This window comes from Lagopus leucura, unplaced genomic scaffold, assembly GCF_019238085.1.
Source record: "Lagopus leucura isolate 7727_CA_CO unplaced genomic scaffold, USGS_WTPT01 Super-Scaffold_1, whole genome shotgun sequence".
Taxonomy (NCBI): domain Eukaryota; kingdom Metazoa; phylum Chordata; class Aves; order Galliformes; family Phasianidae; genus Lagopus; species Lagopus leucura.
The window spans coordinates 28,189,870-28,203,363 of NW_024962250.1; positions in this window are offsets into that span (position 1 = coordinate 28,189,870).

The following is a 13,494-nucleotide window of genomic DNA, read 5'->3' on the forward strand; positions in this document are numbered from 1 at the left end:
TCTTGGAGTCAGACTGTAAAACACTGAGATCCAAATCTTGCTGTGGAAGAGTGGAAAATGGAAAGTAATTGATTTTATTTGCAGGTAAATATGTTTTCTGAGATGAGAGTGGAAGAGTTTCACACCATCTGACAAACACCCCCAGAGCATGTGCATATTGCACACACATCACTTCTCCGATCACATAATTATAATCTTCACAAGTGCTCTCAGAAATAAGTTGATTTTCAATTTTCTTTATGATTGAGAGATGTTCATATTGTCTGATTTAATATAATTTCTTAATGTCCTAATAAGCAAAATCTCATGCATGCCTTAAATATCATCAGATGACTTCTTCTCTTTAAACAAACAAAGCAGAGATTTAGATACTGTCTGAGCTATTCAGCAGTTCTCAATCCCTCAGCTCATGTTAGGTGATGTAATGCTTTATTCATTCTTTTGCAAGGTCTTCTGTGAAATACTTGGTGATGGAAATCACTGTACGTGCACATTACATTCATTACATTTTATCTCCAAAATCAAGAATGTTGGTTGGAAAAAATTGATAATGTGCCACCACTTGTTAAAAATAAAAGCAACCCAAATGTCTGTTGTGGTTCATTTACTCTTCATTTGCACTAGGAAACTCAAGCTTTGAAATGCCTCCTGGACATTTGTCAGAGTTTACTGAAGAGGAAACAGTTGGCAAAAAAATAAAATAGTTCATCTCCACTGATTCATTTCTTGTCCGTGGTTCATTTCCTAGACTTTTGGATGCTTCATTCTCTTTTCATTCCAAATGTGCATGTCTACTGATTATTATTATTAATGATATATTTGTATTGCTGTGTTATGTGGGTGCCTAATCAAACCCGGGGTCCCACAAAGCTGGATGGCAGGCCAAACTTAGGTTCCAGTACATGCTCTAGAGAATTTGCAAATGAACTGGAAGGTATGATTGTACGGTGTACAGAAATACTCTTGCAAACCACTGATAGAACTGGATGTGATAATTTTCAGTGAGAGCTGAGGTCACACCCCACATTGCAGAAATTATAGCTGATTGCCTAACACAGAAATATTGCCAGCTGTGTTACTTAGAGAATGCAATTTTGTTTTGCTGTAAGCAACACCTTTTTATTCACGACCTTCTGAAGTGTGACTACTGAGTATTACAGATCAAGTCCTTAAGGTCCAATTTATCACGACTTTTTCCAGTGTTGCTATACCGATTTCAATTTTATGGTGCTCAGGGCAGTAAATCAAAGCTAAAGAAAAAGAATGGTTTTAGTGCTATCTGTTTATTGCTGTATAATTCACAATAACTGCATCCTCAAGGGCTGAAGAATAGATTGGCGATTGATGCTTATTATGCTAAGCAAGCTTCATTTTGTCAGTGATAAATGATGAGATTCTACAAATTTATAGTATGGATTATTACTAGCTCTTTAATTTTATTCTTTTCCCGTTTTCTTTCTTACTATCTGAGCATTTATCAATACTTACTTTAAAATTTCCTAGAAGGGTATTCACCATACACTCATCGCTCATATATATCATCCCACGGCCTCTCACTAAAAAGATTTCAGTTGATAGGCAACACACAATAATTGTATTTCTACAACCAGTGATGCAGAGCAAGAGCTGTGCTGCCCTGCATGAAATGATGGCATGGAAGCACAGCAGTGATGGCACTTCGTGCTTTCTGCTCATCCTGGATTTACCAGGTCTTTACACAGAGATGAGGAAAGCCAAGCGTTCTGGCAAGGAGAACAGAGAAGGGGAGGCAAGAGCAGTGGATTTTGGTTGCTACTAGCAGGAGAGAAGGAGACTGCTGTGGGGCAGTTATGGGACTGCCACATAACATTGGAACTCTGTCTTTTCTGAAATGAAGCAAACTCCCCATCAGCTGTAGATGGGGAAAGCTAGGGGGTACAGAGCTACCCTGCATCTCTGAGAGGCCTGGTGAGTTTGATGAGGTAAAATAGTGGCATCCGAACTATCAGTGTGGCAGAAGTGGTAAATAGGCCCTCTCTGGGACAGGTGGCAGAAAATAAGGGTATAACACAGGTCTTTGAAGAGGTACAAGGAAAAGACGTGACATTAGACCCCTTTGTTGGCATGGAGAGGCCTGGGGACAGCAGTCTTTGTGGGATAACCCAACACCTCAGGAAGTGGAAACAAGGCTGATGGTGATCTGTGCCAGTAGAACAGACCTCACCAAATGACTTGTCTGCAAAACCAGCACACTGACGGTGCTGCAAAACCCATGGCCGTTACATTTAAGGGAACACAAACTGATGTTGGAAGCTACAACTGAGGCCTCAAAGCACAAAAAATTAATTGTTTAGCCTGTGTGACATTTATACAGCTAACCTGTGCCCACGCACAAGGAAAATCTCTAACTCTTTGATCACCAAGGCATGTCCTAACAGGAAAATTCTCTTGTAAATCGAACGTCATTTGAATTGAACTTTAGTTGGGCCCTTAAAACAATTTTAATATGTGTGCAGTTTGTTTTTACTGATGGTACCTTAACACAGACATTTTGGCGAAGGTATAATCAGCTGCTCTGTGGCTGCATTCCTTGGTAATACTCTTTGCAGTTTGTCAGAGGAGAGAAAGATGCCAAACCCAAACTGCTACTGATGAACTCAATTGCTTGTTTTGGCTGCAGATGTCTGCATGACTAGTCTTTTCCTGCCACTCTGTACTTTATCAAATGATGGCATTTATTTCACAGGATTCATTTTTGTGAGCTGTACGCACAATGTGGGAGGAACACTGACTGAGCAGTCACTCAATGTATTGATCTCTCCCCATAGTTCAGAGTGTGGCAATGTTCCAACTTTACTGCACACTCTTCAACCCCTGCTTTGAATTCAGTTATCCGCTTCCTCTTTGTGAAAGCTAAATGCTTCATATGCACTAGTGAATTTTCCAAAAACAGTTGTTAAGTCCACCCTGTAGGTTAGGAAGTGAGGCATAGAGTTATTCAGGTGGAGAACCTGCGAATTGTTGGGGTCCAGCTAAGACATGCAAGATCTTGCAGGTACTTACCAGTATTGTAGCACTTGCTATGTTCAGTTTATATTTCCTGTTCATTCACTTGCAGCTGTGGTCTGCCCTTTTGCAAATTTGGCAGCAAACTTTCAAATCAAGCACTCAGAACACGGGGAGCAAACAGCTGACCACAGCTTATGAAAAGTTTAAGTGATCACCCCATTATGTTGTTATATCCTTTGGCAGAGGCAAGATTGGATTCCCAGACCTGTACTTAACTATGAGATGGTTCTTTCTGTTCCTGGAATTTCTTGCCTTGTACCACCTGCACCTTCCAAGTTCTGCAATATGCTGAGCAAAGATCAACATGTGGACATTTTTTTCTTATGTACAGCCCTGACTTACACCCAGAACAGGTCTCTTCTATAAGCTACCTGTCTGGTTAGACCCTATGACCCAGCTGGATCTGGATGGCACATAGTGAAGAGCTATGTTAAAAATAAATAATCATGGGAATCTAGGTGCAGCTTTTGAAGTTATACAGCATCAGCTGAATACAAAGCACAGGCTGGAATTTGTGCTTAACATACGGATAAACTGACCAGGAAGTTCATGCTAGAAAGATGATAGTAGACGAATACGTGATGCAGTGTGGAAGAAATGATGACGTGTATGTGAAGTCTGTTCTTTGGATTCAAGCTGATGCAATTATAGCCCTACTGAGATGTTGTTTGATCAGTGATGGACCAGTGTTGCAAAGTTATTATTACTGCTTTCTCTACTGCCTTAGCAACAAAACCTGGATCGTGAAGGTAGTGTCAAGCTGTGTTCTGTCTGGACAAGATAGAGGGAGTCTGGTTTCTGAAAAAGATGTAGTGTTAGAAACAAATTGAAACAATCTGTCATCATAAGTGAAAGGGCAACACTAACAATACTTTTAGATGCTGGCAGCCTTTGGAGTGAGAGTGAGAGCAGCACGCAAAGTAGTTAGTGCTCAGGAGAGACAGCCGTGAAAGAAGCAGTCATTGTAAGGGAGAACTCCAGACCTTCCTAAGGAGAGTTGAGCACTCTGAAGGATCACTCACAATCAGCAAAATTTTCCTTGTGCCACATCTAAATCTCCCTTTCTACTCTTTGTCAGCACTACTCTTTTCTGTCAGCAGTGGGCGCAGGGGATAGATCATTCCCTCAGTCTCTGTGCCTGCTTTCATGGGATGAGTCTTGGAAGACAGTTACCTTCTGCCTCAGTTCTTTTTTTTTTTTTTTTTTTTGGATGAACAGTCCTGATTTCTTCAATGGTGATGGTGGATTCATTCACTGTAGATGTGTTCTGTAGTTCTTGATCATTCTCCTCACACATTTTTGTTGTCTCCCTGTTTAGTTCGCACCTTTCTTGAAGTAGATTCCTGAACTGAAAGCCACACTGTAGCACAAGTGTTACCATTACCATGTACTCATGTACTGGTGGTGATTCCTACAAGTACTCTACAGATGATGCGTTTCTGTTTAAATCTCAATACCTTTTCCTCCAGCTAACCATCATTAGTTTCTTGTTTAGTGCATCTCGCACACTGTCTTCTGCAAAATGCTTTTTTTTTTTTTAGTTTCTTGTGTTTTGTTCTATTGGTTATCCTCAATATTCTGTCCTTTGCTGTTTGTTTGTATTCCCTCTTGTTTATGCTGAATTGCCTGTGACTGAAGCAAGTTGCCTTCCTGTTACATGTATCCCCCTGTCTTGCTCTATTTTGCTACTGCGCCATTCATACTTTTCTCAGAAAAGGTACCAACTTTCTGAGATTCCTTTTCCTCTTATGCATATTTTCCATAGGATCCCTGAGTAGACTGAACTTTGGGAAAGCTGAATTAATTAACTTTATTTTACTGTTCTTCCTTTTCTTCATGAAAAACAAGAACACATTTCATAGTCTCATCCACCTTTCCCCCCTACATTCTCAACTTGTTCCTTCCTGCTTCCTGGAATGAAATGGAAGAATGAGCTCCCTTGTAGTTGTATTCTTAATAAACACATCACTAATGCATTCCAAGACTTAGTTGGACAATCTGTTCAGTATCTTTTTTGTCTACTATATGTGCAGATGGCAAAGTCTCTGTTATTTCCAAATGTGGAGCTTTGGCTGATTCTGTTAGTTGCTCTTAAAAATCTTTGTTCACATGATCTTTCCTGCTTAGTGTCCCTGTGACACCACTCTTGTCCATTTTTCCTTTGTGATCATTGCCTGTCTGTAAGCATTCTGATAACACAGTAACTCTCAGCTGTGCTAATTGAGCTGTAAGTGGGCTAATGTATTTAATAATATCCTACAATTTCTCATTTATTTTCTGTGCTTCTTGCACTAATGTATGAATATTTGGAGTGTTCAGGGAATTAACTGACTGAACAATCCTTCTTCTGATACTTTAACCGAAGCAAGGGTACTGTCTCCCATTCTGCCCAAGATTAATAGAACACCTATCCAATAATTTGTAGAAAATTGTTCCAGTTCTCTTGGTTCTCAGAGAACCAAGGTCCCTCTGAAGCTACAATTTAAGGAGATGAATACACATCTAAGATATATTTCTCACTTCCTTGACCTGAATTAATAACTGGAAAAATAAAGAAGACTACAAGCTGAATCCCCTACTGCCTCACTCCTGATCTTTGCACTTTGCAATTGTATCTATCCACTCAGACTTTCTCCTAGCACTATCGTTGGTTGAAGAGCGTGAGGAAAGAATCATTGAACTGGCAAGGATCTGCCTTCTCTTTCCAGGAGTTTGAAAGCACTCCTCTTGGGAGATCAGGACAGGACACTGTGTGTCTGACCAGTGGAGGAGAAGTCACTGTCACTTTTTGTTTCCTCCCTGATTGTTGTGTGTCTGTCAACTTTTGAGGATCACAGTTTTCCTTTCTTCACCGTCAGTGCTAAATCCTTGCTTGTTGCCTAGAGCCTAGTTCTCTGACCTCAAATGCATCTGGCATCTTAGAAGAGCGGCTAACTCATCCCAGCTGATGATGCCTCTGCACATTACTGCAGCTGGCCAGTTTTCCTCATTATGCTGCATTTTTGAAGGAGAATTTGAGAACAAAAATAAATTAATTAGAAATTCCTGTTCTGAGGTACTCTACAACTACACAAGAAAGGAGAAAGCTATGAGGCATTGGCTGAGGATTTTTGCTTCAGAAGACCTCCGACTGTGATTGTCCCAAGGTGCTACAGACCAATGTTTTATTTCAGGACAGCAGTGATGCTGATGCTGCCAGGGAGATCTATAATCCCACACTGAGCCATAAGACAATGCAAGAATAGGCAAAATGTTATTAACAGGTTTTTATTAATAATTAACAGCTCATGAAAACTGATGACTTCTACTGTGAGACTCAAGTTAACACCAAAACTGGGAGCAAAGTTTCCTCTTAGTAGAGAAAAAGGAGAAAAAGTAGATAGAATACCACACAAATATTGACGCTTTTCATTCTGTTGCCACTTTTCAGTATAAAGATGAGACCTGAGAAGGTCACATATGAACTTCTGTATGCTGTAGCGGGGTCCTATTGTCTTCATGGGATGGCTCTTGGCTATGAGAAACTGTATCACCAAGTTGCCACAGCCATGGATTAGAATTTGCTGTACTGATGTGCCTGTATACATAGAATATATAGTATGTGCATGTCTTATGCAAAGCATTCAGGCTGGCAGGAATTAAAGCAATTACTTAAATGAGGTTGTTGCCTTGGAAGCCCCTTCTAAATAATTTTAAGTTGTGTCAGATGTAGTTCTATGTTGACTGGCCATTCAAGAGCCTTAGGATATATGGTATTAGTATAGATCTACCAGATGAAGTCGACCCTGAATGCAGCAAACTTAAGTGGATAGAACCTCACAGTAGTTCAAAGTAATAATTAGTTGAAAGTCTGGTTCTGCTTATGTTTCAAGCTTTTGACTCCACCTCACTTTCGCCTTTGAAGTTAACATTCAGTGCATGCTGATCTTTGTTTTCTCTCAAGCACTTTCATCCTCTGCCCTAAGCCATCCCAAGTACATGGGAGGAGAATTGTGCAAAAGACTTTTTTCAAATCCCTTCTTAAAATTAACTTTTGCTATAAATCTCAACAATGGCATCCTGTTACTGCTTGCTGTGCTGCATGTGGCAGTTTCCTTGCTCCTCCTCAGTTTTCCCATCATATGTACATGTATCATTGCCTCAGCCTTTCCTGTAAAAAAAAGAAAGAAAAAAAAAAAAAGAAAAAAAAAAAAGGATCCTGATGCACCAAAAGATGTTACCTTGATGAGAATGGCTTTGCTTGGAGCTAGTTTTTTCTAGGAGCTTCTATTGCAAGTGGTGTTTTGGGGTAGGTCTCTCAGGTTCTCTTGGACAGTGACTCCACCAATTATTGGAGAACAGAAAGGAATTGATGTCAATTTCTGATAATTTTCCCACTTGGTGTCGGATTCTCTCTTCACTTTTTAGAGAGTTGTTTTATTTGATTTCTTTAGACTATAGTGTAGCACTTGTACTGGTTTGTATAGATAATGCATAATGTGACATAATATCTATTGGTGGTTCAGGCCCTGCTGAATTAAACCTGTTCTCTAGAGAGTTTGGTCTAGGGTTAGGCACTGTATTTCTTTGCTGCACAAAAGAGGCATGCCCTTACATTCCTTTGGGCAGAATTCACCTTCAATCTGTAATTCTTTGTGACCAAACTTTGGACATTAAAACGAGCATTGCAGGGAAAAGACAAAAATGCTAAAGATCACCTAGAGAAACTGATGACCTGGCTCTGTACGGCGTCTTAGAATAGTGTCTTAGAATCAATCCCCAGAACTGAACATGGCAATTACTTTGTGATGCCTACTTACAACAGAAGAGTAAGCCAAAAAGTTATGTACTGTGGGGGATCTGATGGAAAAAAAAGAAACAGTAAGTGCAGTGATTTTAAAAGCAAGAACAGCACTTTTATCCAAATTGGACAAATAAGAGTATTAAGCCCTGCTTACTGTTGCAAGAGTGCCTCTGACTAATGACTACCAGCCGTAGGGATCAGTGTTTTTTCTTGTCCAAAATACAATTTGTTGAGCAGTCATACCATGAGCTGTCTCCTTTCTCTGTCTGCGTTGGCCCAGTGCCACTGTCTTCAGTTGTACAATGTCAGCTCATACCAGCTGAGGCTCCAGACCATCATCTGCTTATTCATCAGATTCCAAGTAAAATATAAATAATACTTAGCTCTCTTACAGTTCCCTACAGAAAAGTGGAGGAGTCTCATCTCCATTTAAATAGGAAATAAAAGTGTATAAAATCTTGAAATTTTAGTGATGAAGAACTGGTTTTGTTCCTCTGAAACAGATGTAACATTGTCACTGATTGGTAGCTATAGGATAAATGCCCAGATTGAAATGAATGTCCTTCATTAAAAGTAGAATATTTCTCCAGAGGAATTTCAATGCTTTTGAAGAATTTAATTGCTTCTACCAGTTTTAGCAATGTATTGATTAACTTTGTGATAGTAGAGAGAGGTAGCAGACAGTTTGGGTCCTTAATGTATATAAAAATATCTGATGGAAGGGCTTACAAAATATTCAGCCTTCTTCAAAACTATCTTCTTTTTACTGAAACAGCTATGACCTGAAAAAGAGAACAGCATCTATTGTAATTACCTCTCCTGATCCAGCAGCCACATTCACACTCCTGCCTGTGAGACCTCCTGCCAGTTCCTCAGTGCCCTTGAGATCAGTCTTATAGCACCAGATTATCCCTAGGATCAGACTTTGAATTGGAATTTTGCTGGCATTCAGGTGTGCCAAGGCACAGGGAGGAATACTAGACATCAAGTCATCTCTGTATTCCAGCTTTTCCTCCAGGTGACTGTATGACCTGACCTCCCAGAACAAACATGCTGTATGTGTATGTCAGAAAAAGTATAGCAAAGAATATTTCTGTCTCTGGTTGCAGGAAGGTTTATGTTGCTTTTCATGCTACCTGTGAGGGTGGGAAAAAAAATCTTTTCCTTTCGGAGAATAAACAGAGCAAAGTCACTATATACCCAAACAGATTTAGGTGTGAGTCTGCTTTATGTTGTGCAATGATTTAGTGCCATCTACAGTGGGAAATGGGTCTTGAAGACCAAAAACTATCAGAGGTTCAAGTTGCAAGGAAAGCAAAGCTGTGTAAGCAAAAAATTACCTTAGGATTATTAAACAAAGACAGATAAAAAGCTAGATGATGATCAAGCATGAGAGCAGCCTGCCGAGGAAAATGGTGCAGATGTCATCCCTGCAGGTATTCAAGGGATGCGTGGATGTGGCACCAAGGGACACGATTTAGTGATGGGACTCTGTAGGCCTGGATCCTGTCTAAGCACTGCTCAGCAACAACTGAAATATTGGTATGTCATCAACACTCCTTTTGTCAAACATTCAAAACAGAGCACTGCAGCAGTGATTGTGAACAAAATTAGCCCTAAACCCTGCCCAAACCAGTACACAATTTTAATGAACTTTAGGCAACAACATACAAAACTTTCTTTGTGTTTCTATACTGTAATCACTAGGACTTACCTAGGAGGAGACAACTAGGCCCTTACTAGCTTTGTGGAGTTTTTCTTGTTAGTGCATTCATTCAAAACTTGCAAGTATGTTGCCCATTTTAAAATGCTTTGCTCTTGATCTAAGTGTATGACATCTTACTGCCCTTAAGATATCCATCAAGGAGGTTCTCTCAAACATGCTTTCCTCTCTGTTACCTTTTATCTTCTATGCTCTGTGAAAGTTATTATTCTCTATATGATGATAAACTGAGTAATTCAGTTCTTTCTCCCTTTGTGAAGGAGAAAGGCTCACAGTGAGAGGACTGATCCTAGTTGCTCCTCAGCCTGTGTATGCCATGAGTGCAATTTGGGATGTGGAATTAATTTCTGACAACTGGTGATGAACTCATCCTAAACACTTAGATTTCGGTTGTCAGGCTCTGAATCACAGCAAGGGCAGCTTCACAATTTCTGTAGTACTTGAATGTTGAAGGGAAAAGTCTGACAGTAGTCTTTTTGAGACACTAACACAGAATGACCTCTCCATATGCCATCAGTTGTATTCCTCAAATCAAAAGGATTTGAGAATAGGAACCAAAGCAGTTGGCTCTGATGTCAAGGTCCCTCACTGCTTTCCTCTACCTCTCATGTTCTCTCCTCCTCAGCATTTACAACTCTCTGCATCCAGAGCCATTGTTTCTTTATGTGAGTAACACCTGCATCATTCTCATGATAATATGGTGGCAAAATCAACTGCATATTTTCTCTCTGTATATACATACGTATACACTTACTGTTTCTCTCTTTCTTTCCTTCTTTCTTTTTAAATTCCAAATGTAATGATGAATTGAGTGTTATTTAGAGTGCTTTGGAAATGCTCTTGAACAAGGTATATTTTGGATTGTGCAGCATCTGATTCCAGCACCCGGTTCCTTTCTTTCACACACCCTTGTAATTCAGGAACAACCAAATTTAATGAGCTCTTCCAGTTGAAAACTGGAATGAGCCTCAGCTCTACAGACCCCAGGTGGCAGTATCGGCACTGAAAAGCCCAGGTCGTGGCTTGAAGAGATCCAGGTGATCCACGTATAGTGGCATTATGGGCTCAAGTTGCACCAGGGGAGATTCATATTGGATGGTAGGAAATACTTCTTCTCTGAGAGAGTGGTCAGGTGCTGGAGCAGGCTGCCCGGGGAGGTGGTGGAGTCACAGACCCTGGAGGTGTTCAAGAAATGTTTAGATGTTGTACTGAGGGACATGGTTTAGTGGGAAATATTGGTGAAAGGTGGATGGTTGGACTGGATAACCTTAGAGGACTTTTCCAACCTTGGTGAGTCTATGTTTCTATGATTCTATCTTTAGGTAGATTGGGAATCAGTGTGGCCAAGTAACATTGCTGCATTCGTAAAAACATTTTCAGCATTTTTCCCAGAAGACTTTCTAAGAGCCTCTGTGGATCAAACAAGAGTTTCAACATATCTCAGAATGAAAAGGTCGTGAATTTATGTTAAAATGCATCTAGACTGAATCTTGCCTAGAAATAGACTTCAGAATAGTTCCTATTTGCAAGCTGGAGCATGTGTTGTTCTGTATTTGAAGAAGTAACTAAGAGGAAAATCAACACAATCTCCTCTATATTCTTATTCTTCTTTTTACTGATCTGCAATTTATGCAAAAAAAAAAAAAAAAAATTGTTGGCAGCAGACACATTTATAAGTATCAAATGTATTACATTTCATTGAGGTTAGATGTTATATGGAGTGTCTTAGTAGTAGAAATAGAATTGATTTGGTTCTATTTACAAAACTTGCAGTAAGAAAGCTGAAGCCTTAGAAGTTGGCCCTGCTGTTATTTTTCTCATTAAATCAAACTAAAGCAAGCAAACAAAAACCATCAAAAATCCCAACATAATTATGATTACTTCTATTTAAAATTGGATGTTCAAGTTTCATCATTTAATCAATTCTACTGATTAAATACCACTCACCATGAATACAACTGTTCTATTGCTGTAGAACACCTTTTTTGACTTCCTCTGTTTTTGAAGCATTTTTAATATTTTATCATAGCAATAGTTCAGGAACTAGGCCAGTGCAATTGAAATGTTTTCATCTGTGAAATAGCAAAGACAGAAATAGGATTTCAAATGTAGTAGCAAGGATTTTATTTGGGAGAATCTTACTAAAGATCGATAAACCAGAAAAAAAAATACTAAAAAGAATTAAGAAATCTCTCTCCAATGAGGTCATTGTACATATTTTTCAAGGAGTGGAAAACCTGCCATCCTGAAGATTGGTGATAAGAAGTCCTGAAGACTACTTTTTCAGTTAAATATCAACATGGGTTGTAATTCTGCACCAGTTTAATAAGGCACTATTGAAAGGGGTAGTAATGCGTTGTGATTGCACACTGCAGTGGTTTGATTGCCCATGAAAGTTGCAGGGAGAAGGGACAGTCTGGAAAGCGTTTGTGCTGAGTTTAGCTCAGAATGATCATTTTCTGGCTCTTTCATAGGGTTTACCACTAAGGTTGGAGAATCTAGTTGATCCTCTGTGTCATGATTTCCTGTAAGCAAAAATAAATCTTCATTGTCTTTGAAATAAGGATTTCAGTTTCAATGTCTAAGGCAGTTAAAAATTATCTGTGCAGCAGGTTTTCTTCCCTCAAGTGATATTCTGAAACTGAGTACAGTAGAAAATACAAATAAGCATTAACATCCTGCACACCTGCTTCAGTTTTTTAAAATAGAATAAACACTGGGCTTTATGCTGACGTAAAACTGTTCAAACAGCTTTATGCAGTTATCTGCTTCTTTCCACAAGTAGCAGAGGAAGGAGAAGGTGAACTACAGCACCACAGGATTAGTTCTGTACTGTGGGTGTCTCGTGGAAGTGCTTTGCTGGGACACTGTTGGGTATGGTACCACCTGTGCTCTGACCTCCCAGCTGCCTGTCAGGAAATGGTCCTGGTTGTGAATGTGTAAGAAAGAACATCAGTAACTTAGAGTTGAATGATCCCAATGGTTGCAGTCTAAGGAACAAATACTCTTTAAATACGAAAAGAACAAAGGAGCTGTCCTATGGGACCAGAAAAATAGAAATATGTTTTTAAGTTAATAGAGAAGAGGGCTGCTGGATAATCGGAGCCAGCCAGAAGAGCCTGAAAGTCCTCCTGCTCCTGAAGGTAGAAATAACAAACTTAGGATTGGCAAGAGGCTCTGCAAACCTAAGTATATTGTGGGAAAACTCAGTTCAAAAGCTGCATGTATGTGCTATATGGAGATCTGGCAATGCAAGCAGATTACAGGTGAGCCTGGAGCACTATGCAGCCAATGAGACTTAGAGCAATTGAAAAGGGGAAGGGCCAGTTCTGAGCCAAGAGTCTTTCTCAGGGAAAGCCTGTTACGTGCTATCCACTGCTATGTAAAAACGTACAACTGCCAGGGTGCAGCACTATGGTGTGCAAAGGTCTACAGTAGTAGTAAGATTGGCTTGGACTGTACAGCTGAGCAGTCTGAAGGTTAGCTAAAGAAATGGGATTGTCTCATTTTCTAGTGAACCTTCAGAGATCCGGAAAACAATTGCAAAGTTTGGTAAGGTCAAGTAATTCTGGTGAGGTTTGTGCAGGTAGATAGCTGGAAGATGAAAGGAGTTTATTTAGCCTCTTATCACAGCTACAGACAAAAGTACACTTTCCATGTAGAAAATGTGAATGCCAAACGAGTAGAAGACTGACAACCACTATTTTAAAAAGCTCAAGAGTATATACCTAGCACAACATCTTCATGTTACAGGGAATGGCTCAGGAGTTTTGATTGATTTGGGCTATTTGTTGTGTGTTTATCTGATATCACCACAGCTTTTGAGTGCAATTTGGTCTTTTGCTCCCTAGTTACTTTACACATGCCTCTCAGATATTTATTTATAGACAAATTCTCTACCTGTTTTGCTCAGGTAAGACATTCAGTGAATGGGGAGGAT